Source organism: Pinus tabuliformis, chromosome Q (assembly GCF_031772625.1).
Source record: "Pinus tabuliformis cultivar Carrire ecotype Pingquan chromosome Q, CPIR1, whole genome shotgun sequence".
NCBI classification, from domain to species: Eukaryota; Viridiplantae; Streptophyta; class Pinopsida; order Pinales; family Pinaceae; genus Pinus; species Pinus tabuliformis.
In genome coordinates this window covers 27,757,049-27,781,637 of record NC_142296.1, presented here as the reverse complement: position 1 = coordinate 27,781,637, position 24,589 = coordinate 27,757,049, and positions in this window count along the sequence as shown.

The window sequence follows — 24,589 nt, the reverse complement described above, 5'->3', positions numbered from 1 at the left end:
ACAAGCATATGTTATCCTCCTCAAGCTTGATAAAAATAAAGAGGTACTGGTCAGCAATGACTGGGGAAAAATTGGGAGAACCTCACAGCTTTAATGGTAGCAAGTCGCTCTTGAACATGACACTTTGTCCTCCGTATCACATCGGGTTGGGTTGTTTCATTCACCGGTCTCATCACCATGGTCCTCGCCACACCATCCACATTTGGGGTAATGCTACCAATCCATCACATCAGTGTCGTTATATGTTCAAGAGATGTTGTTCTGCAAAGAGTCAACCATGTCCCATCCACTGCCATACATTGTCCTTCATCCATTTCATGACCGCCACCCTGAATCATACATCACAGTTTGTTTTCACCTCATCACAATCACTAGCTCCGTTTCATGTCAATGATGTGGGATTCATTAAGGCCCTCCTTTGACGGATCGCTCCTTGTCGACATCAGCTCATTATCCAAGGAGTTGATCTAGGAACAACCCCTTCAGTACTTTGAAGCTTGCATACCTCAATGGCAAGTTTCTCACTTCCGGCGACAGGTATACATCAATGACCTTCGACCAGAGGATTTTGCACGGTGGTCGACGCCAAGTCCTTTATTCCCACCATGTGAATTGTACTGTTGTACCTTGAGGGTCATCATCCTTATCGGTGATTCCTCTCGCGCTTGTTAACGGTTTACATCATTGACCGGTAATCAAGCGATGTCTTTCCATGTTCGACTTCAAGAAATTCTCACATGGATCGACTTGTACATCGAGTGAAGATCGGAAGAGATTGAAGACCCCGGATCTAGTTTCATTCATCCGGGCTGTGATATATATTCAGGATATAAGGACATTTGATGTGTAAATCATTGCAGCAGATGATCATCCTTCTCAAAGGATGATAATTTCAGTAGAGAATTATCAGTCTATCATCAGACGATCGTCTGTTCTATGTACCGAAATGAATTTATAAAGCTGAGCATGGGAATGCCCGCCTCAGCTAGATCATGAAAAAGTATGAAAAAATAATGTATTGTATTGTATCTTATTACAGGACACTTCTCAGCAGATTGAATGAACTTCGGATCCTCCTAATAAAGCATTTCACCCGATAAACGACCTCATACTTTAGGGGGCATCTGTTATAGACAATTTTGTGCCTTGCAGCATCAGGCATGAATTGTCAATAATCCAAGGGATCCAAAGTCCCTAAACATGATGTTCCTACCCCTAGAGGAACAAGGTCAGCAAACCAACAGCTCTCAGATCAGTTCTCCACCTGAAAACACTAAAAAACAAGCAATCCTGAAATCAAAGCAGGTGCTCCACTAGGCTTCTGCGCTGAAACTCAACTCCTCCATGGTGTACCTGCGTTGCAAAGCAGGTAGAACAAAGGCCACCTGCGCTGAGCGAGATGGGACAAGTGGCACACTGAGTCATTGCTCTGGAATCTTCCAAAAATGACACTTGGATCAGGGATTTCGCCTTGTGATGAGTCAGAGGCTCTGTTTCTCCAAGTGGAAGCAAGGTTCTCCAAGTGGACTCAAGAACTGAAGATCAACTGAAGAGAGAGAGGACACAAGGCAGCTACACATCTGTTGCAAGCTGACTCATCCTTTCTCAATTCATCTATTTATTGAGCTCTCTCCTATGAGCTCAGGAGGCTGGAATTTTGTGCAAAGTAATGATATGCTGTTGGTTTCACTATAGAACTATTGGGTGATTGCTTGAAGGAGGTGAAGAGGAGAAATTCTTTCTGCTGGGAGGTGTTGCTGGATTGGGGCCTTCAATGGTTGTAACACTCTCAGAACTTTACTTCTTCCATTAATAAAAGCTATTGAGGTTCTTCTATATGCACTTGTTTCAATGATGTATTGTGATAATTGTATATTTGATTTATGCTAATCCTTGAATCAGTTATGATTGCATGCTTCTTGTAGTTTCCTTCTTTGTTATTTTGCAGGATCTCATTGTAGCTGGGCCAGCAAAAGAGCAAGGAGCTGGGAGCAAGCAAGCAAAGAGAAGAGTTTGGATTCGACATTAAGCGCAAGACAACGGTTAGTGCATTTCTTCATTCTCTCTTGCTTTCATAAAGAAGTAAACCTTAAGTAGTTTTCTTTACAGTTGTTGCTGAGGTACTATCACCCTTAGAGTGGGATAGGGTCATCCGAATCGGATACTTTTCCCTACAACACCTCCAAGCGACCCTCTACTTCTGAGTCACCCCAACTCCGCAGACTACCTCCTTTAGGCTTACACTTAGCATTTAAGCAACTTTGAGCCTCTTGGGCTTCTCTGCGCTTCTCCTGAGCATAACTCCACCTCTTTGTGTTATCAATGCTTCGCTCGACCTCCAAGCAAATCTCAGCAACCTTCAGCTGCTTTTTCAATTGTGCTCTCTGTGTTTTTGTAACACATCGGTTACAGTCCTTCATCATTGAAACCCATGCATTTCAGTCGAGAGAACCAGTTTATAATTGGAATGAACCGTCGGTGCGGGAAACTTGGTCGTCTTGCCTTCCTCCTACCATAATCCCGAAAATAACAACATAACGAAAATACATAGGAAAAATGCATCATGAGTCGTTTAACCGGAACTCAAAATGCATTCAATCGCATTGATAAACCTATCAGGTCAGTCTTGTCATCGAAAATCACAATCGCACAGGCGGAATGCTTAAAACTGAAGAAATGGAAAAAAACATTAATACATGGGAATACATTGAAAATATGAAAATCCGGACTTCAAATAATATGCAATCACGTCCCTTACTCTATCGGGTCCGCGCCTTGATCGCAGATCGCAATCACATTGTCGTATGTGCACTGGCTCTTGTATTGTTGTGTTGCGATGCGATTCACCGATTGTTGATCGGTGCTATCTCATATTGCACAGTCGCATAATCGCATGTCACATTGTCCTCTCGCCAGGCCTTTATCCCTTCAACGCTCCGATCCGATACATCTTATAGATCCGATAAGGGTTTAGACTGCGAAACATAGTATTTCGGGTCCGCCTCCACATTGCTCCATTGTCGATCGCTTTGTCGCACGTCGCAACATCGACATATAAGCAATTGGCCTACCCAGGGTTCCGATGTCACGCGAAGGCCTTCCTCTGATGCGATATATCGGAGATCGCTATCGGGGAGCCCTTAAGGCCTGCTGCTCCGCCCTTTAAACCTTTCCGATGCGATTTTCTTTAAGAGATGCATATGCTCCATTAAGTCCCATTTAACAAGAAAATGCCTCCTTTACGAAGGATAATGGACAATTTTCTTTTTACAATATCTCCTTCATCTGAAGTCCGTTTTTGCCCATTCAAATTGCATTAGATTCAGAATGAAGAGATCTCTGCAATAAGACTATTTCTAGGAGCATCCATTGACTTCCATTTTTCCTCTATGAGGAAAATTCATAGACTTAGAAGTCTATGTTAGATCCATTTTGGATCACGCCTTCCCACTAAAAAGCTTTTGGACTCCAAAAGACTGATATACTGATCTGAACAGTAAATGAGAGTACCTCACCCTCTTCTTTCAGCCTCCATATGCTTGCCTTGCATAGTGCCTCTGAACCAAAGCCTTTGAACACTCCCTTCCTGGATGTGCTTGTCCTCCTGGGAAGAACTGTCTTCCTCCTTGACTTCATGCAGAACTCCTGTTGAGAAGGTTACAGAAGGTAGTTTGAACTTCTCTACCTTGATCATTGATCCAAGGTGGCTCAAACAAATGTGAAGTTACATCTGCTTCACAAAATTTTCATTTGTACTTGTTTGACATACTGTCAACAACAACTATTAACAACAACAGGATTACAGACAACAAATGGATGGCCTAAACTCCTACTTCAACAAAAGAAACAGATTTCACATCTTGTGAACACCTCCATGTCTTTACATCTGCATACAAATGATTGACTAGATAACAAGCCAACAAAACATGCCTTTAAAACAATTGACCCTTCAAGTCAAGCATGTAGAAAAAGAATTCTAAAGTTCTTTTTCAAAGATGAAACACTTCACCATCATCTCCATCTTGGAGACCAAATCAACTTTTTCCAAGTCAACATTAACATTACATGCATGTTTACAACAAAGTAATCAACCATTCAAGTTAATCACACATAGATGTTTAGAATACAAGGAAATCATTAACATCCCTGTCATCATGCATATCATCCTTATGCATGCATTTCACCTTTCAACTTAAGTACTTTCAAAGCTGAAATGAATATAATGTTGCAGCAATAAAGTGAGTCTCCTACTCAACTTTTTCCATTCACCTTCTTGGTAAAACCCTGCAAATTTCATTCCATTAACAAAGAAATTCAAATAGATGCATTGTATCAATATACATGCAATCTTAATTGGATAAGAATTCTAACCATTTCTTACCAATCCATTTCAAAGGTCCTTCCTTTGTCTGCACATCAACATCAACATGTGAATAAGCCTGAAACACATCATTTATGGAAACTTCCTTTCCATTCCTTCCATTCTCTCTTTCCACCTTCTTCAAGTTTTGTGGAAGCATTGTTGGATTCAGAGTACAACATTTTGCAACAATATGTGCTTGCTTATGGCAGTAAATGAAACACATGTGCATCTGCTAAATAGCATGATTTGCCTTGTCCAATGGACCTTTGGCTTCTTGCTTCTTTTCCTTCCAAATTTTCCTGCATGTGGCCATCTTCTTCCAATAGCTAGAAACATTATGGTTATCCAAACCACAAAAGGAACATGCAATGCTTTTCCAATGCTTATATGGAAATTTATCATGCTTAACATAATCAAAAGGAATATGATTAGAACCAGATTTATACCTTTCCTTTTCACCTTTATTACCTTCTTGAGGAGGTGAATTGAATGAAGAAGTAGCTCCCTTTGGAACACCATCAATCTCTTCAAGGATTTCAGAGTTTCCACAACTCTCTAGTTCAAGTGTATGCTCAATAACACCTTCTTCCTGCAAATGATGTTTCAAGCTATTGCATTCCCCATGAATACAATCTTTACACTCTTGAGGTAGAAGACCTGAAATGAAACTCCTTCTTGGAATTGTTTCAATTGTCTTCATGGCAGCTTTGGAACTTTCTCCATAAGATTGTCCATAGCCAAGACCCAAATACTTAGGCCTTCCCTAAACTATTATTGGTTCAACAATACCCTGTGCATGTTTTCCCAAGCCTTTTCCTTCATAGCCCATTTTGGACATTAACTTGGACCCTATACCTCTGGTATGTTTTTCAAAAGAACCAACATAAATATTTTGAGAGGATTTTGAAGACAAACTGGAATTGTTTACCTCTTCTTCAAGTTGATACTTGACTAAGGCTTCCTTTGCAACAAAGAGTTGTGTCTCCAACTCATGCATCCTTTCTAGGTTCATATTTGCAATATGAAGTTGCCTCTCCATTTCCTGCAATTTGTCAGAAAGCATCTACTTCTCTTCCTTCATGGAATTCAACTACTCTCTAAGTATGATACTCTTCCTTCCATCCTCATAGATTTCTCTCACCATATCCATCAAGATGAACAAGTCTTGCTTCATGTCTTCATCAAAGAATATTGTGAGAAAGAAGAATTTGAGGACTCACTTGTAGAAGTTGTCATTATCAAAATGATCAAAACAAATTCAAACAAGATTAACAAAGAGCTTATTCAAGCAACCTTTTTTAAAAAACCTCTTGTGCTTCAAGGATTGCTTTGAGGTCCTTTGGGATAAGAATAATTCCTTCAGCCCTTCTTCCTTCTTTTCCTTTTCTGGACTTATCTATCAATAGCTTTCACCTCTGCAAACTCACACAATAGTCAATTTACAAACAATCAAACAACTAAATCCTTTCTATTGTTTGAACACCTTTCAAGTCAAACAAGCATTCTGATCTGATACCACTTGCATCATGATACAGCCTGCTTCATGATACAACCTGCTCTGGTATAACCAACTCTGATATAACCTACTTTGAAGGTGGGGTTAATTAACTTGAGCTCCGATACCACCTGATCTAAAATGGGGCACTAAAGGCTTCTTGTCAGCTTACAAGATCCTCTCCCACTCCAAAGCTTATATATTCCAAATATCTAGCTTATGATTGATAATTTGCGGAATTAAAAGTGCTTGAAATAGGTGTATGCTTGTGTTTGTTTTTAGATTGTTCAAGTGCTTATGTACATTTGCTTATGATGATGTAAAACACACATAACAGTAAATACAATGCAGCAAATAAGCAAACACATGAGACAACAATATAATATGGAGTTCACCCTGATATCTTGGGCTACGTCTCCTTGAGCTCTAATCAACTCGATTAGGCTCTTTGGGATTATGGCTTAAATTCTTTTACAAGTTCCACAATTAACTCCATAGGTTTACAAACTGAACCTATGGGCTTAGAATACCATCTTACCCCTGGTTGTCCTTACTATGCAGACAGATCTAGGCTTCTCTGGACTAGACTCCTTCAGTCAGCGCTCTGAGCTATCTTGAGCTCTAGCTTGCACCAACTCCCTCAGAATTATTTTACTGTATATGGAATTCCTTATTCTATCTTTAGCACACTTCAGACATCAGCAATAGCTTGATCATTTGATCTCTCTACTGTTCCGCCTCCAACTTCTGGTGGCTTCTACCTCTGCTCTTGGCTCTGGCTCTCGGATCCGGCTCTTGGCTCTCTGGCTCTTGAATCTGGGTCTTGGCTTTGGCTCTCAGCTCTGGCTCTCACGAGCTTCTAGTTTCGCTTGACCTCCAAACGACCCTCTACTTCTGAGTCACCCCGACTCCGCAGACTGCCTCCTCTAGGCTTACACTTAGCATTCAAGCATCCCTGAGGCTCTTGGGTTTCTCTGCGATTCTACTGAGCATAACTTTGCCTCTCTGTGTTATCAGTGCTTCACTCAACCTCCAAGAGAATCTCAGCAACCTTCAACTGCTTTTTCAATTGTGCTTTTTTTTTTTTTGTAACACATCGGTTACATTCCTTCATCATTGAAACCCATGCATTTCAATCGAGAGAACCAGTTTACAATTGGAATGAACCATCGGTGCGGGAAACTTGGTCGTTTGGCCTTCCTCCTACCATAATCCCGAAAACAACAACATAATGGAAATACACAAGAAAAACGCATCATGAGTCGTTTAACCGAAACTCAAAATGCATTCAATCACCAATCGCAATTGCACAGGCAGAATTCTTAAAACCCAAGAAATGGCCAAAAACATCAATACACAAGAATACACTAAAAATCCGAAAATCCGGACTTCAAATAATATGCAATCGCATCCCTTACTTTAACGGGTTCGTGCCTTGATCGTTGATCACAATTGCATTGTCGTATGTGCATTGTCCCTTGTATTGTTGCGATGCGATTCACCGATCACAGATCGGCGCTATCGCATATTGCACAGTCGCATAATCGCATGTCGCATTATCCTCCCGCCAAGCCTTTATCCCTTCAACGCTCCGATCTGATACATCTTATGGATTCGATAAGGGTTTAGATTACGGAAAATAGTATTTCGGGCCTGCCTCCACATGACTCGATCGCTGATCACTTTGTCACACGTCGCAACATTGGCATATCGCCAATCGGCCTACCTAGGGTTCCGATGTTGCGGGAAGGCTTTCCTCCGATGTGATATATCAGAGATCGCTATAGGGGAGCCCTTAAGGCCTGCTGCTTCACCCTTTAAACTTTTCTGATGCAATTTTGTTTAAGAGATGCATATTCTCCATTAAGTCCCATTTAAAAAGAAAATGCCTCATTTACAAAGGACAATGGGCAATTTTCTTTTTACAATATCTCCTTCATCCGAAGTCCGCTTTCACCCATTCAAATTGCGTTAGATTCATAATGAAGAGATCTCTACAATGAGACTATTTCTAGGAGCATTATTTGACTTCCATTTTGCCTCTGTGAGGAAAATTCATAGACTTAGAAGTCTATGTTAGATCTATTTTGGATCAAGTTTGAACCAAGACCATTCCAAGCAAGGATGGCGAGGCTGCCAGGTATAGAAGAAAGTCGCGGCTATAGTCAGGAGCGCTAAGGAGGGGGGCTGATATAAGCACATTTTTCAAGGCATCAAATGATCATTGAGCTTGATCATCCCACAGATATGACACTCCCTTCTTAAGTAGGCACATGAAGCCTCTCGTCAATTCGGCATAATTGACGATGAACCGTCGTAAAAAGTTTTCTTTCCCTTGCAAACGTTGGAGTTGTAGAACGGATTGTGGTTCAGGAAATTGAGTAATTTCCTTTACCTTATCAGGATCAACCCTAATCCTGTACTTGGAGACAATGAATCCAAGTAAGCGTCTAGACTTGACGAAGAAAACGCATTTATGCGGATTCAGGTGGATGTTGTAAAACCAACACCTTAGAAAGATTGCTCTTAAATGGTTTAGGTGCTGCGTTCGTTGCTTGGAATGGGTTGGAAGGTCATCCAAGTAAGCTTGAACGATATGCCTGATATCGTGAAATGCGTAGTCCATAGCTCTTTGAAAAGTTGCTCCAACATTCTTTAAACCAAATGGGAGTTTTCGATAGGAAAATATGCCCCATGGGAAGACGAAGGTGGTTTTATGCTGGTCTTTGGGTTTTATAGCAATCTGGTTGTAACCTGAGAATCCATCCATGAATGAAAATGATTCAAAACCAGCGCAGTCGTCGATTATTTGATTGATGAACGGTGTCGGATAATTATCCTTGGGACACCCGGCGTTCAAGTCTCAATAGTTGACATATACGCGGATGGTTCCTTGTTTTTTATCGACATGAACCAGATTGGAGACCCATTTCGTTAAAGGAACGTGATAGAAGAAACTAGCATGTAATAATTTTTCTACTTCGTTTTTTATGGCTGTCGTTTTTCGAGGATGGAGTGGTTGAAGTCTTTGAGAGACAGGTTTTTCATTGTCGTAAAGCTTGATCTAATGCTCGACAATAGACAGATTTATGCCGAGCATTTCCTCATAAGACCAAGCGAATACATCGCGGAATTCCTTAAAAAGGCAGGTGAAGCTTGCAATTTCCTCAGGATTGCAATCTGCTCCAATCTGGATGTTTTCCACGATGCCTGTCTTGACAAAAATATCGATGAGCAATGTCTTTGAAATATTGCCCATGTTTCCTTCTACCTCCAAAGTTTGGATGGTCGTATAGGGTGAGGAAACGATTTCTGGTATGTTAGGGGATAGGATTTGAAGAGGCATCGTGTCCGAATCAGATATCGAAACACGATGGTGTGAATCCTCCCAAGGTCGCTCTTCTAAACTCATGATTTCTCGAATAGATTCGTCTGTAGGTAGGACTTGATTGAGTGGATTGAAAGAAGGAGTGTTTATGGGAGGGGAAGTGGTACTATTGGCCGTAACCAAAGTGACCGGAGATGCAGATGCAAATTGAATGGCTTGGTAGGCCAATTCAGCTGGTGATAGCGGCATTTGTTCTCCGTATATGTCAATGTCTGAAGGAGCTGGTAGGATCCATGGATCGGTCTGTTCATGAGGAATAGATGAAAGCATGTTGACCATCTGTGAAACCTTGGGCGGTTGAAGAGGGAAATAACCCATGAGGGAAGAAGCCTTCAGTAGACCAGTACCGATACTTACGTAAGAGTCAAGTACACGACCTACTAGGGGTATAGAGTCGCTTGGTAACGAGGAGTAATCAGGGGTGTAGAAAGAAAACTAATCTACTGTAACTACCTTTCCATCCAATAGAAATAGGATGATGCGAAAGACAATAGATATGATGGTCATAATGGCATATGTCCAACTGTGACCCAGCAAGAGATTATAGTCGAGTTTTTTATCTACGACTTCTATGTCCACCGTTACCGTTTTCCCATACAAAGTGATGGGGTAGCTAGCTAGGTAACCTTTTGGGATGAAAGTGTGGCCATCGAAAGCTTTAAGGGAATTCGATGGCAGGGATAGGGTTGGAGAACCCAGAGCGAGCCAACATGAAGCCGACATGACGCAGGTAGAAGCACCTTCGTCGATGACAGTTTTGTGTATACCTTTATTTTTCGAAAAAATTTGCACTTGAAATGCAAGCTGGTGGGAAAGGGGAGGTTTACACTTTTCCATGTCGAAAACTACAAGCATGGAATCCTGTGGGTCGATACCACCAATAGCCAAAAGCAAAGCTTTCCTTTGTGCTAGGCATGTTTGTAATACTTTGAGCGCCGACATAGTCGATGTTGCTTGCGCCAAGTCTTCTACAATGCTGTAGTTTTGGGTGGCCCGTGTAGATGTATTGTGCGTTGTGCGTCGAAGTGCCCCTTAGGGGGGGCAAATTACAAGGTCATAAACTAGCCTTTTGATGTGCAAATTGTTGGGCGCCTGTGGGTTTTGAATTGAGGAAGGTTCCTCTGCATGAGCGACAGGAGCTCCATAGGATTTGGCTCTTGTTTGTAGATTTACCGTTTCAAAGGTGTAAACGGTAGAAGATCCTTCACCAGCTAAAGGATGTTGCGAACCACTGTTGCCCCCTTGTGGGGGTTGGGGTTGGTTTGCGATAAGGTTTTGCTACTGCTAAGTGAGGAAAGGATTATTGAGGACAGTGGGGGTCTTACCAGTATCCTTTGTAGTAGTGTATTCTGTGCATTCTGAAGACGCGGGAAGCGATAGGTCATGTGGTCTTCAGCATAGATTTTGCAAGGGAATATGGTGGGTTTATCCTTTCCATTGCCAGGAGGTGCAGCGACATTCTGCTTTGGGTTTTGCTGCTTTATTGACTGCTCCTCAGAAGGAGCGGTCTTTTTCTTATTATTCTTGTTCTTACCACTGGGTTTTTGCGTAGACTGCATAGAGTTTATCACGGTGGTAGGAAGAGCAGTCGATTTGGTAGAGGGGTCCACTGACATCTAGGCAATGTGACCGCTAATTTGTTTTACAGTAGCCCCAGAGGTTGCACCGATGATCCCATCGGCGTGCACTCCAAGGTGCTGATTAGCAGAGGCATTGGAGTTACGAGGGGCATTTGATATTACGTCGTAAAAAGTACCAGACTGTGAATATATCAAATCTAAATGTTGGGCACGACGTATGGATTGGTCTTCTATGACTGCACCACCTAAAGAGACATCTTTAGCGATTTGTGGTAGTAGGGACTTGCAGAACCAGTCCGCTAAGAGATAGTCTGGGAGGGGAGCTTTGACTAACCTCCGCCTACGTCTCCATTCATGTATATGATCAGAGATGTGGGTGGTGGTATCCTGACGTAGTGAAGTGAGGAGCTCTATCCCAGTCTCATAGCGGATGGGTAACTGGAAGTGCTTTGTTAGTAAATTATTTATTACGGAGCAATGGAACACATAAAATGTTGTAGAGATATAAACATAGAAAACACATAAAACAAGAGAGACACAGATATACGTGGTTCACCCAATTTGGGCTACGTCCACCATGAACAACCAGTCCTTCCTTTCTATTATCTAGCAAAATGAAGAGACACAACCTACAATAGATCTGCTGTAATATCCTCTGTTTTCTCTCACAGTCTCACATCACTGCTTCTCGCTTGGAGAATACACATATATTACACAGACTCAATACAATGCCCTCATACAAAGAGAGGGGTTGCCTTCTAGGGAAAAAAACCCTAAACTAAACATAATTTCTACCATCAGATCATCTGCCTAATGAACGGTCCAGATTAACTAGAAATTACTATACTTTTAAAAGGCAATTTTACATCTGTTTTTAGATTCAGGGGCATTGCCCCCGAAACCCCCGCCAGGGGGGGGGGCCTCCCCAAAGGTCACAGCTGCCCCCCCTAGACCCGCCCTGCAGTGAATATTTTACGGGCGACGTTGACGCCCCATTTCAAACTGGGGTCCAATGTGGCAATACCTTTGATTACAGAAGATAATCAGGCTCCACACCCAACAATCTCCCACTTGGAGACTGATTATAGCAACTCCACCGCTACTTCATTTGTTGGACAATGACTCCTCTTTGGACCTGGCTATTTCTCATCTTCATCGTCATCCTTGAAGACTAATTGAAACTGAGCATATTCTCAGTTTCTCCCTGGTTACAACTTTTTTTAGCATATCTGCAAGATTTCGGCTAGTGTGTATCTTTTCCAGCTTCAACTCTCCATCTTCCAACACTGATCATATGAAATGGTACTTGAGCTGTATGTGTTTAGTCTTGGAATGAAATGTTGAGTTCTTTGCAAGATGAATGGCACTTTGGCTATCACTGTATAACGTGCCCACATCATGCTTCTTACACAATTCACCCATAAACCTTTGTAACCAAATCATTTCTTTACTAGCCTCTGTAGCAACAACATACTCTGCTTCCGTTGTTGAAAGTGCAACAAAATTTTGGATTTTTTAAATCCAACTGACAGCTGTTCCACCAACAGTAAGTATATATAATGTGGTGCTCCTCCCGTTATCTCTGTCACCTGCCATATCTGCATCAACATATGCCTGTAGAGAAATGTTTGAACCACCAAAGCATAATGCTTGATTTGTGGTACCTTTCAAATATATGAGAATCCATTTCACTGCCATCCAATGTTCCTTTGTTGGATTGTTCATGTACCTGCTTACAACTCCCACTGCATGTGTAATATTAGGCCTTGTGCAGACCATTGCATACATTAAGCTTCCGACTGCTAATGCAAATGGAACTTTAGACATACAATCTATGTCTTCTTGGGTCTTTGGGCACATTTCCTTACTAAGTTTGAAATGGCTAGCAAAAGGTGTACTAACTGGTTTTGCATTGTGCATATTAAATCTTTTCAACACCTTTTGTATTTACTCATTCTGAGACAATGTTAATTTACAATTTTTCCCGTCTCTAGTTATTCTCATACGAAGGATTTGTTTTGCAGCTCCAAAATCCTTCATTGCAAATGAATTTGCCAATTTTCTTTTGAGCACATTTATTTCCTACATGTTAGACCCTGCAACAAGCATGTCATCTACATATAATAACAATATAATATAGCTTCCATCATTTTTCTTTTTCAGATAAACACAATGATCAAAGTGACATCTAGTATAACCTTGTTCAGACATAAACTTGTCAAATTTTAGATACCACTGCCTTGGAGCCTATTTTAAGCCATACAAGCTCTTCTTCAACTTGCACACTAGTTTCTCCTTCCCTTTCACTTCATATCCTTGTGGCTGCTGCATATACATCTCTTCCTCCAAATCCCCATGGAGAAAGGTTGTCTTTACATCTAACTGCTAAAGATGCAAATCTTCAACTGCTACTAGACTTAAAATAGTTCTGATTGAAGTCATTTTAACAACAGGAGAAAATATTTCATCAAAATCAATACCTTTCTTCAGTGCAAACCCCTTCTCCACAAGTTTAGCTTTGTACCTCTGTTTTCCTCCATCTTCTTCCGTCAGCCTGTAAACCCATTTATTCTTCAATGTAGTTTTTCCTTCAGGCAACTTGACTAAGTCCCAAGTCTGGTTATGCATTAAGGAGTCCATCTCTTCTTCCATGGCTACCTCCCACTTCTTCTTGCTTTCAACCTGCATTTCTTCTTCATAACATTCGGGTTCACCAGAATCAGTCAACAATAAATAATATAATGAAGGAGAGTATCGTTTAGGGGGTCTACTTATCCTGGTAGATCTTCTAACACCACTTTCAGGTGTTTGGGATGCCTGTTGCTGTTGTGGTGGTTGCTATTGTTGTGGTTGTTGATTATTATTATTTTCAGGCACCTTTACTTTTTCAGTGATTTCATCAAGAACTGCGTATTCCTTGTTTTCTTTTTCCTGTTTCTTTTCCTGCAATTGATTCTTATACAAGACCTTTTCATTGAATATTACATCTCTTCTCCTAATGATTTTGTGATTTTCGTAATCATATAAGCGATAACCAAAATCATTAACACCATATACAGTAAAGGTACATTTCTTTGACTTTGCCTCAAGCTTTGTTCTAATTTCTTTATCAATATGGACAATGGCCTCACAACCAAAAGGATTTAAAAAAGAGTAGTTTACCTTTTTACCTGTCCATGCTTCCTCTGGAACACGACCATCCAAGGAACTTGAAGGCCCTCTATTTATTAGATAAACAACAGTATCTACAACATCTGCCCAAAATTGTAAAGGCAATCCTGCATGCAATCTCATGCACCTAGCACGCTCCATGATTGTTCTATTCATCCTTTCTGACACACCATTTTCTTGTGGTGTTCTTGGAACTGTCTTCTCTCTACGAATTCCATGCTCTGAACAGTACCTATCAAACTATTTGCTGCAATATTCAACTCCATTGCCTGATCTGAGACACTTTAATTTCTTTCTTGTCTCAATCTCAACCAAAGCTTTCCATTTCTTGAAAGTATCAAATACATCATATTTATTCTTAATACAATAAATCCAAGTTTTTCTAGTTGCATCATCAATAAAAATAAAATAATAACGAGAGACACCGAGAGATGATACCTGAGTAGGTCCCCATACATCTGCATGCACAAGCTTTAATTTTTTGCTCTTCTTTTCTTTCCCAACTCTAAGAAATCTGAATATCTTCTGTTTTCCATAAATGCAATTCTCACAGAAGTCCAAATCAACATTCTTTTAACTCGGCAACAAATTCCTTGAGTGAAGAATCTTCATCCCCTTTTCACTCATGTGTCTGAGCCTATGATGCCATAATGCTGCATCTGCTCCTTTGGAAGTTAAAGCATTAACAGAGTTAGAAATACCATTGCATAAATAAAATGTACCAACCTTTTCTCCTTTTGCTATTACCAGGACTCCTTTGGTAACCTTCCAAGCTTTATCTGTGAAAGTTGTCACACAACCTTCACCGCCTAACTGCCCTATTGAAATCAAATTTTTCTTTAGATCTGGAACATGCCTTACCTCCTTTAGTAGCCATTGGTTTCCATTCTGCTGTTTTACAAGAGCCTTACCCATTCCAACAATTTTACAGGGTTTATCATCACCGAAACGAACTTGTCCAAAATCTCCTTGAACATAGTCATGAAAGTATTTCTTATCAGTTGTGGCATGGAATGAGGCCCCTGAATCTACCACCCAGGAATTAGTAATATTTTCTAAAGAAAGAATCAAAGCATCTTGTAACACCTCACCTGTCACATTTTCTTCACGATTGTTTTCTTGTTGTGCATCTCCTTCTTTTCCCTTTCGAGATCTACAGTCTTTCTTTAAGTGTCCTTTCTTTATGAATTTCTAGCACACTATCCCCGATCTAGACTTGGATCTGCCTTGCCTTGATTTACTGCGATATCCTGAGCTCTTTCCTCTTTCCATTTTTCTGTTGACACCTAATCCTTGTGATTGGGTGAATTATTGTAAATAGATAAATAGGAAATATGAACAGTCATCGGGAGATGAACTAAACAGTCTCTTCCTCATGTATATAATGAGGACCTACCTGATGGAATAATACAGTCAAATTATTTCTGCCTTATGGAGTTACTGCCTAGCCTGACATGGTATCAAAGCCAGCTCCTTTTTTAGCTCTCATGCTCCTTGTAACTCCTCTGTCTGCCATATTCCTTTACCTGCGCCCTCTGTCTACCATATTCCATTATCTGCACTTTGTTTGCCATATTCCTTTACCTGCGCTCTCTGTCTGCCAGAAGGCGACTGTCCATAAACGTTTGCTGTTCTGACTGGTTTCATAAAAAAAGGCGCTGTTGGACTATCCATACTATGACTGTGCTTGAAATCATCTCTAATTTTTGAACCCCGCGTGCCCTCCATTGCTGACAAAAGAGATCTTCAGGAACCCTAAACGCGCCCTGTGCGCACACCATCGCTACCCCGAACATCAACGCCGAAATGAGCACAGCCCCGACGCTCGTCATGAAGATGATAACTGTCGTAAGGATCGTCAGGATCCCCAACACCTCTCGTTCACTGTAGGTTCTATTGGGCAGAACCAGGGGCTCCCTCCTCAACAGATAAAGGAAGATCTAGCCCCCTTGGAGCGCAACGAGGAGGAAAAATCGACACAGGGTTGGACAGAAGGCTGAAAGCGAGGACGCCAGAGAGCAAGAGGAGGTAATTCATGTGGAAGTATGTCCAGTTCTTGCGGACCCTGGTGACCGCTTCTGCCATGGACGCGGGCTTTGCCAAGGAGTTGCGGTCTACGAGCTCTGGCCAGAACCGAGACCTCGTTCTAGTGGTGGCGCTGCTCGGACGGGTACTTTTGAATGGTGTTGAAATTTAAACTATGACAGTATACCACTTTATATGCGTGTTAGCCTTTTTTCACATTGCCTTTTATATGATGGACATGGCATATAATGGATTAAAATGTTATATGCGGTGAAGATTTTTAGCGCAACAGAATTCTATTCACGCCTTCCAATGGTCAATGGTATATGAATGGCGTAGCGGAATTCTATTCCTGCTCTGGTTTTGGATGGTTTTAATACATTGTTGTTTTCATACATACACTGGTATATATGATGTTCGGTGTGGCTACTGTTTTCATATAGGCTATATTCCAGATATACCACATTGTTGGGCTACCGTAGTGTTGTTTTCATAAAGTTGTTTTCAAAGTGACTAACATAGTTAACGCTCCTACATTTGTCTGTGTTTAATATATTGTTTGAGGCCAGAATACACTTTGATATCAAAATCATTTTTTTTTAGCAGTAGAAGCTTTTTTTCTCCACAAAAGCACATTTTTTGCTAGCAGAAGTATTTTTACAGCTCTCGGATTTTACAATGCATTCAATCATATCTATGGTAGGAATAGTTCTCACTGGCAAGGAGAACTATCCTGAATGGTCCCGGATGATAAAACACACCCTCATTTTCATTGAGTTGTGGAAAGAAGTGTGTGTCGGAGACAAAGACAATGAACCAGTACAGCCTACCTCAGACAAAGAGCTCGTCATTTGGGAAAACAAGAACAGCAAAGCTTATGCATTAATCGCAACATCTGTAAATGAAGAGGTGAGTCACCATATTTCGTCATATTCAACTGCCTTTGAAGCCTTACAAAAGCTGAAAGAACTCTATGACTCACATTCTACACTTGAAGTTGTTCAACTCATGATTAAACTCTTCACTCTTGAACTGCAAAATAATGATCCTCTTGCTCTTGGATCTGAAGTAAAGTCTATAATGCATGATATCAAATCCACTAAGGTTGAATTGCAGACATCTTCACCAAAGCGCTTGGAAGGGAAAAGCTTGAACGATTCAGAATGATGCTTGGAATCACCAACATCCCTTCAGATTAAGGGGGGGAATGTTGACACCTAATCCTTGTGATTGGGTGAATTATTGTAAAAAGATAAATAGGAAATATGAACAGTCATCGGGAGATGAACTGAACAGTCTCTCCCTCATGTATATAATGAGGACCTACCTGATGGAATAACACAGTCAAATTATTTCTGCCTTATGGAGTTACTCCCTGGCTTGACATTTTCTTCCCCTAGACTCTGCACTCAAAGCATTACCCAATGTCTCATCGGAGCTTTTCCGTCGCATTTCCTCGCTAAGGATAGCACCGACAACATCATCAAACTTTAAAGTACTAGATCCAGAAACATAGTTATTAATGGCCATTACTAAACCATTCCAACTTTCTGGTAATGAGCACAAGAATAATAGAGCTCTAACTTCATCATCAAGGTTTACCCCTACAGAACATAACTGACTTGTAATAGTATTAAAATCATTTAAATGGTCTGCAACAGATCCACCTTCCAACATCTTCATATTAAATAACCGTTTCTTAAGAAATACCTTGTTTGAGGCCGAGGGTTTTTCATATAGTTTCTCCAACGCCTTAATCAAACCCTCTGTCGTTGTTTCCTTCGAAATGTTGAAGGCAACTGATGCTGCGAGGCACAACTGTACTATTTTGAGTGCCTTTCTATCGAGAAGGTTCCATTCTTCATTTGTCATTCCCGTTGGCATCTTTGTTTTTCTGCCCAATGTTAGGTACAGATCTTTTTGATACAGATAATCTTCCATCTACATATTCCACAGTGAGAAGTTTTGGCCGTTAAATTTCTCGACCCTAAACTTACCATCTTCCGCCATTGCTCCCACTTGAACGAGGAACCCTTCTTTCCTACGAGTTTATCAGCCAAATAGACCTTCGGCTCTGATACCAGTTGTTAGTAAATTATATATTACGGAGCAATGGAACACATAAAATGTTGCAGAGATATAAACATAGAAAACACATAAAACAAGAGAGACACAGATATACGTGGTTCACCCAATTTGGGCTACATCCACCCCAAACCAGTCCTTCCTTTCTATTATCCAGAAAAATGAAGAGACACAACCTACATCAGATCCGCTATAATATCCTTTGTTTTCTCTCACAGCCTCACATCACTGCTTCTCGCTCAGAGAATACACATATATTACACATACTCAATACAATGGCCTCATACAAAGAGAGGGGTTGCCTTCTATGGCAAAAAACCCTAAACTAAACATAAGTTCTATCGTCAGATCATCCGCCTAATGAACGGTCCAGATTGACTAGAAATTACTATACTTTTACAAGGCAATTTTACGTCTGTTTTTAGCTTCGGGGGAGCTGCCCCCGAAACCCCCCGCCAAGGGGGGGGGGGCTCCCCAAAGGTCGCATCCGCCCCCCCTAGACCCCCCTAGACCCCCCTTGCAGTGAATATTTTAGGGCAGCGTTGCCGCCCCATTTCGAACTGGGGTCCAATGTGGTGATACCTTTGAATACAGAAGATAATCAGGCTCCACACCCAATATGCTTTAGGAATTCCATCACTAGAGCGTCAAAGGTATTTACTGACGCGCGTGGTATCTCAATGTACAACTTAGTTGCATTGCCAGTGAGGGTGCAGGGAAAAATATGTAACCGGACACTATCGTCCACCATGGAGTTGGAAACACACCAAAGATGATAGGTGGTTATGTGAGTGCCCAGATCCTCCCCTTGTTTCCCTTCGAACTTGGGGATGTTTGTTGGTATCTTATGTCGGATCAGCGGCCAAAGTAAGTTGTGGTATATGGGGTCATTTGTAAGTTTGTAAAAGTCAGGGATATCCAACGTTGCCAAGAAAGGAAAAGTTTGTGGTGCTCCTGACTCGGACCAAGGCGATGACATATGACTTGAGGAACCTTGCGGTCCTCCCATCGTTTGAGTCCCAATATTATACATAGGCTGCGTGGTATAGTAGTTTCCTTGGGGTATGGCGTCGTAGTGTGTATTTCAATGGGGAATCTGATGTTGGAGTATAGAATTGCCCCTAGGATAAGGAGTGCCCCCTTGAATCATTTTAATTTATGAGTAGGGTGCCCCCATGGATTGGTTGGGACCTCCTTGAGGATTCCCGCCCGCCATAGAACTAACCATATCTCCTTGATTGACATAAGGAACGCTCATGTCAATCAATGACTGACCATGCATGCCTGAGAATGGAGGGGGAACTATTACGTTCCTGAACGGTATGTGCATATTGGGAATGCCCCTATATACTTGAATATGGGGACTGAACTGTACAATGGCTGCCGACCATATTGTTGGTGGACAGGAACAACACTAATAGTGCTATATTGGGTGTTATAAGGAGCGCTATATGTAGCACTTGTCGAAGGTATATAGCTTGACACTAAAGGGGTGGAACCTGGAATCGGTTGGGTTCCACTCGTGGAGGGTTTCATGTGAGTGGTTGTACGTGGGACAAATGGGATAACGGGGTTCGCCATCAACGGTGTGGTGGTGACTGTTGACTAGGGAAGTTGTGGAGGACGAAAAGTGTCCACAAAGTTCCACGACCCATTAGTCATCGATGAGATGGATGGAAATGTTCCACCTACAGAAACAGGGAGTACAGGTGCCACTGGAACCAAGAGTAGGTCCAACGGATTTGTGAGCGGAGGGTTAAAGTGAGGAAGAAATCCTCCGGTAAAGAAATCCTCTGGCAAACTTGACTTTTTGGTTGTCCAAATAGATTCCGTGTGAGATCCAGGAGACTGATTCCCCGAAGATGGGGAATCTGATTCACTGGAGCTCGGCGGATCTTCCACAATGAGTGGAGGAAGTCCTAAAAATCGTTTAGATTGACAACGAGGGCCGGATGTAGCCACAGTGACCGTTAATTTTTATCAATAAACTTTATCGTGATATTTGTTAAATTCTCAATGATAGCACATGAGTACCTAAAAAAAATATAAAAAATACACTAAGTTAATCAATCAGCAGATAGAGGGAAATGACCCTGTCTGATAAGCACCGATCACTGGAGATGAAACCCAGTTTCATAATGAATAACAGAGAGGGCTGGCCAAATGTACAGTTATGTAAGTCCCTAAAATCTTGGCCACTAAGGATACTTCAGAACATAGACACTACCGGGGGGGACATAGTCGCAGACAGTATGCTATGTGGGCAGGATACTTGAGTCCCCGACTCAGCTCTGAAATCCCCAAAGGGATCCCCAATACACAGAATACCCAAAGGATTTGCAAGCGAAGGCGGGATACCTTCACTTACAGTCTGATGTTATCTCGTATTTAGCTCCTCTTTGACTGGAGTGGTCCTGGTAGTATGAATGCAGAAGGAATTTTCGCTCTTTTAATGACACTAGTTTTGGTTTTTTGATCTTGGGCAATTTACTCACATTGACTATCCCAAGATCCTAGCCTGAACTAATGTTTGTTTCCTCAATAAAGAGTTACTAATTGATTTTAGGTAAATTTTATGTGTAATTTTTTATTGTCTTCGGTAGGGGAGTTGACATATGAAACGTGATGGGAGACTGACTCAAAAATCATGCACAAGACAATGCTTTAAAGAATATTCAATTCGATGAAAACAAGATGTATTCTACAATTGAGAGTCTGTCACACATTCATATTTGTTCCATGCATCTTAGTCATTATAACACATGCATAACCAACATAAATCTTTCCAATGCTTTCCTAACAACTACTTGAAACCAAAATAAAGCATCTTTTAATCCCGCTAAACAGAAGAATGAATAAAAGAATTGATGATTTTTTCTTTGATAAAAACTTTTTCAAGAAAGAAAAACAACTTATTTCCTTAAAAAAAGAACTTTTGGGACACCTATCTTGCTAAAAAAATGCAGCAGCAGATCCTCTTTCAATCCATGAGCAGGCTTCCTATCCCCTTGAGTTTGCAGACATAGTTGGAAATCAAGATTTTGGGAGACTAATGCTCTGTAGCAGTGGCCACAGAGAGTTACTGGGTCCACTAACACTTTGTGTGTGTAGACACAGTGCTTTATAAAGCATTGTGTAGTCTGCTAACCTGCGTTAGTGTGGGAAAACAGTTCAAAACAGGGCTTCTTGGATCAGATTCAATGATGAATATATGTAGGCAGGATGCAGCAAGGTTTTGGTGGGTCAGAAAGGGAATGCAGAAGTATAGGGAGGTCTTAGAAGGAGGAGGAAATTGAGAACTATCTGGGTAAACCGGGAACTAGATGTATAGTCCCCAGTGGAGTCACCAATTCTACTATAGGATAAAATGCACAGTGTATGGAGAATGGAGATACCCTCAAAGGTCTTCCCAGGACCTTTGGCAGACTGTAAGATTATCTGCAACCATCACAAAGTTACATGCATGTTCATAAACAATAACTAACTATCAAAGTAGGACAAATAGATTACCTCAAGCCTCTGTGTAGATTTGCTGGAGAGCGCAATGCAGCTAGGTGGAAGTCCCCTGAGCTGGCTCTAGATCAAGTCCTACACATAGAAGAGACAAGCATAATCACAACATACAACTCTGATAACTAATACATGAATACATAAAAGAACATCTAGTTACACATAACTAAGCTACTCATGCTAAAAGGTATTGGACAAACAAATGAATGAATGATAGTACCAACACCACGAAGTAGACAGTACAACTGCAGTTCTATATTAACGTCGGAAGAGTGATTACAACCATCTGTTGCATCAGCCTTCCCTTACCCCTCCAGCTTCTCTCTCTCTCTCTTCTTACCAACTTATTATGATTTGAGACAATGCTCAACAATCAAGTATGCTATCCTTTCAAATGATCTAACCTCTATCACCATAGCCCTAGCTTTGCTTATGTAGAAATTGAGTTAGGGTTGCCAAGTTCCTCCATGAGTTCCTTATGGTAAAAGCAAATGAAGTTGCCATGCTTTTCAATTCTTTCCCATTTGCCTCCTTCATTAGGATTAGAAATCCCCCAAATAGGTCGAACTTGAGATGTTTCCTTGCTTTTCTTGAGTGGATCTAGGAGCAAATATCTAGATATTTATGAGTCAATTTGCTCCTTTGACCCTTAAAACTTAATTAGGGTACACTAACGTTGTTCCCGAACTAGCAACTAGAGTTAGTTGGGTCACTAACGCACCCTTAGGCTTGTAGAGAAGCTTTATAACGAAGGTTGTCAGTGCATAGCCAACATTAGTGTGGAAACAAGGTATGTGATCTTGGTCTTTGCTTCAGCTATCATGTCTTTCCCCTCTGAGCTGATGAGGGGGTCAATTTGTTGTATAACACCTAGCTATCAGCATAGGACAATCTTCCTTCTCATGATAAAAAAAGGTACAATATAAACATGATAGTTGCGTCGGATTTGTACAATTGTGGGCATAATGTCCTGGCCCTCCACAATTGTAGCATATCAACTGACTGCAACCTCTTCCAGGTCCTCCCCCACCTCGGCCCTGTCCATGACCTTGAAATCTTACTCGCGCCACTCCTGCGTTCTGGTCTAGGGGTCACGTTTTGGCCTAAACCCTGTAGGTGGGAGCTCTATCCATCATCAGCTCCAGGGAAAATTTTAAGAACCCCCCCTAAATTTATAAATATAATAAATGGGCGAATCTCCATGGTATATAGGAAAAATGGAAGGCGATTTTATCAATAATATAATATGTATATATAATTTTTTGGCGAATCTCTCACCAGGCATGGCGAATATTTTACTCAATTATAAAATCTTATAAGATCTTGGCGAGTCTTTCACTAAAGAATAAAACTTTGTAAAGTCCTAGTGAATCTTAGCGTAGGCTACATGATGGTTTAATTCCCCCATTTAAATAGGCTACATTCCAGGTGAATACCATGGGTCAATACCATGTGCCATTTTGGTGAATACCATGGGTCAATACCATGTGCCATTTTTATTTTTATTAATTCTAATATTAGGGTTAATAATGGTTTTTTGCATGGTATTAAAAATAATCTAGTCCATGGTACTTGTCCCATAGTATTTTGGCCATAGGTTTCACCTAAATATAACCCATTTTTTGAGTGTTCCTAAATATAAGGTCACTTATGGAGTAAATATAAAAAAATGTTTTATTTGTTTACCATACCTCTCGTTTATTTATATTTTTATTAATTTACCATACCCCTTTTACAAATATGGTATTTGGCCCATAGGATTCACTTAAATAAAACCTCTTTCTTGAGCCTTCATAAATAGAACTAGGGTTATGGACTAAATATAAAAAGAGGTTTTATTTATTTACGATACGTCTAGTTTATTTATATTTTTATTTATTTACCATACCTTTTGAGTAAGTATAAAAAGACGTTTTATTTATTTACCATACCTCCACTTTACTTATATTTTTATTTGTTTACACCCTTACATGTATGTAAGGTGACTTATGGAGTAAATATAAAAAATGTTTTAATTATATACCATACCTCTCATTTATTTATATTTTTATTAATTTACCATACCTCTTTTATAAATATGGTATTTGGCCCATAGGATTCACTTAAATAAAACCTATTCTTGAAAATGGGCGAATGGATTCACTTAAATAAAACCTATTCTTGAAAATGGGCGAATGGAAGGTTGTAAGTCCTAATTTCAAGGGCTAAATTTACCTTTTTTACCCTCTCCCTTAAAATAAGGTGGGCTATTTGAGGTGATTTGTAAAAATGTACTATGATACAAAATATTCGCCCACTAAAAATTTAAAACCCCTTAATTTCGCCAAAGGGCGAACATACGCCCCTAAAATTATCCTTGATCAACTCATAGCTTCTACAAGTGTGCTCATCATGTCCCATCGACCTACAGAAATTACAGAACAAATGTTGCGAATTCTGGGTGTACTTCTGTAACAAATGGCAATTGTTCATAGCATGCTTTCCACCTATTTGACAAATTGCGCACCACAAAGAAGGCATTGCGCTAGGTCCTACTTGCACTTCCGGTCTTAATGGCATCGGTACTTCTCTCGTGAGGTAATTTGCGAACACCGGGTAGTGGTCCTTATCATAACCCTCACCCTTGGATTTTACGCACCATACCTCTTCACTCACTTCTGGTCGAGCTGTCCTGTCCTGTTTTAGATTCTGCATCTCAAGGCATGCGTTTTTCTACTGCGCATGGATCTGCTGAACTCCCAAGTTATGATCCTGCATTGGGGTCTCATGCAGCCTCATTGCGATCTCTAAGGCCTATTTCTGAGTCGTTAACTTCTGTTGCGACAGCGCGCTCCTCAAATGTGGCGTTAGTGATGCTACAAACCATTCGCGGTGATATCCATCCATCAGATTCATATTAACTTCGCGAATCATACAGTTCAGCCTCCGATCCAACTCCTAAGGAATCTCACTTGGTAGCATTGTGATCTCTT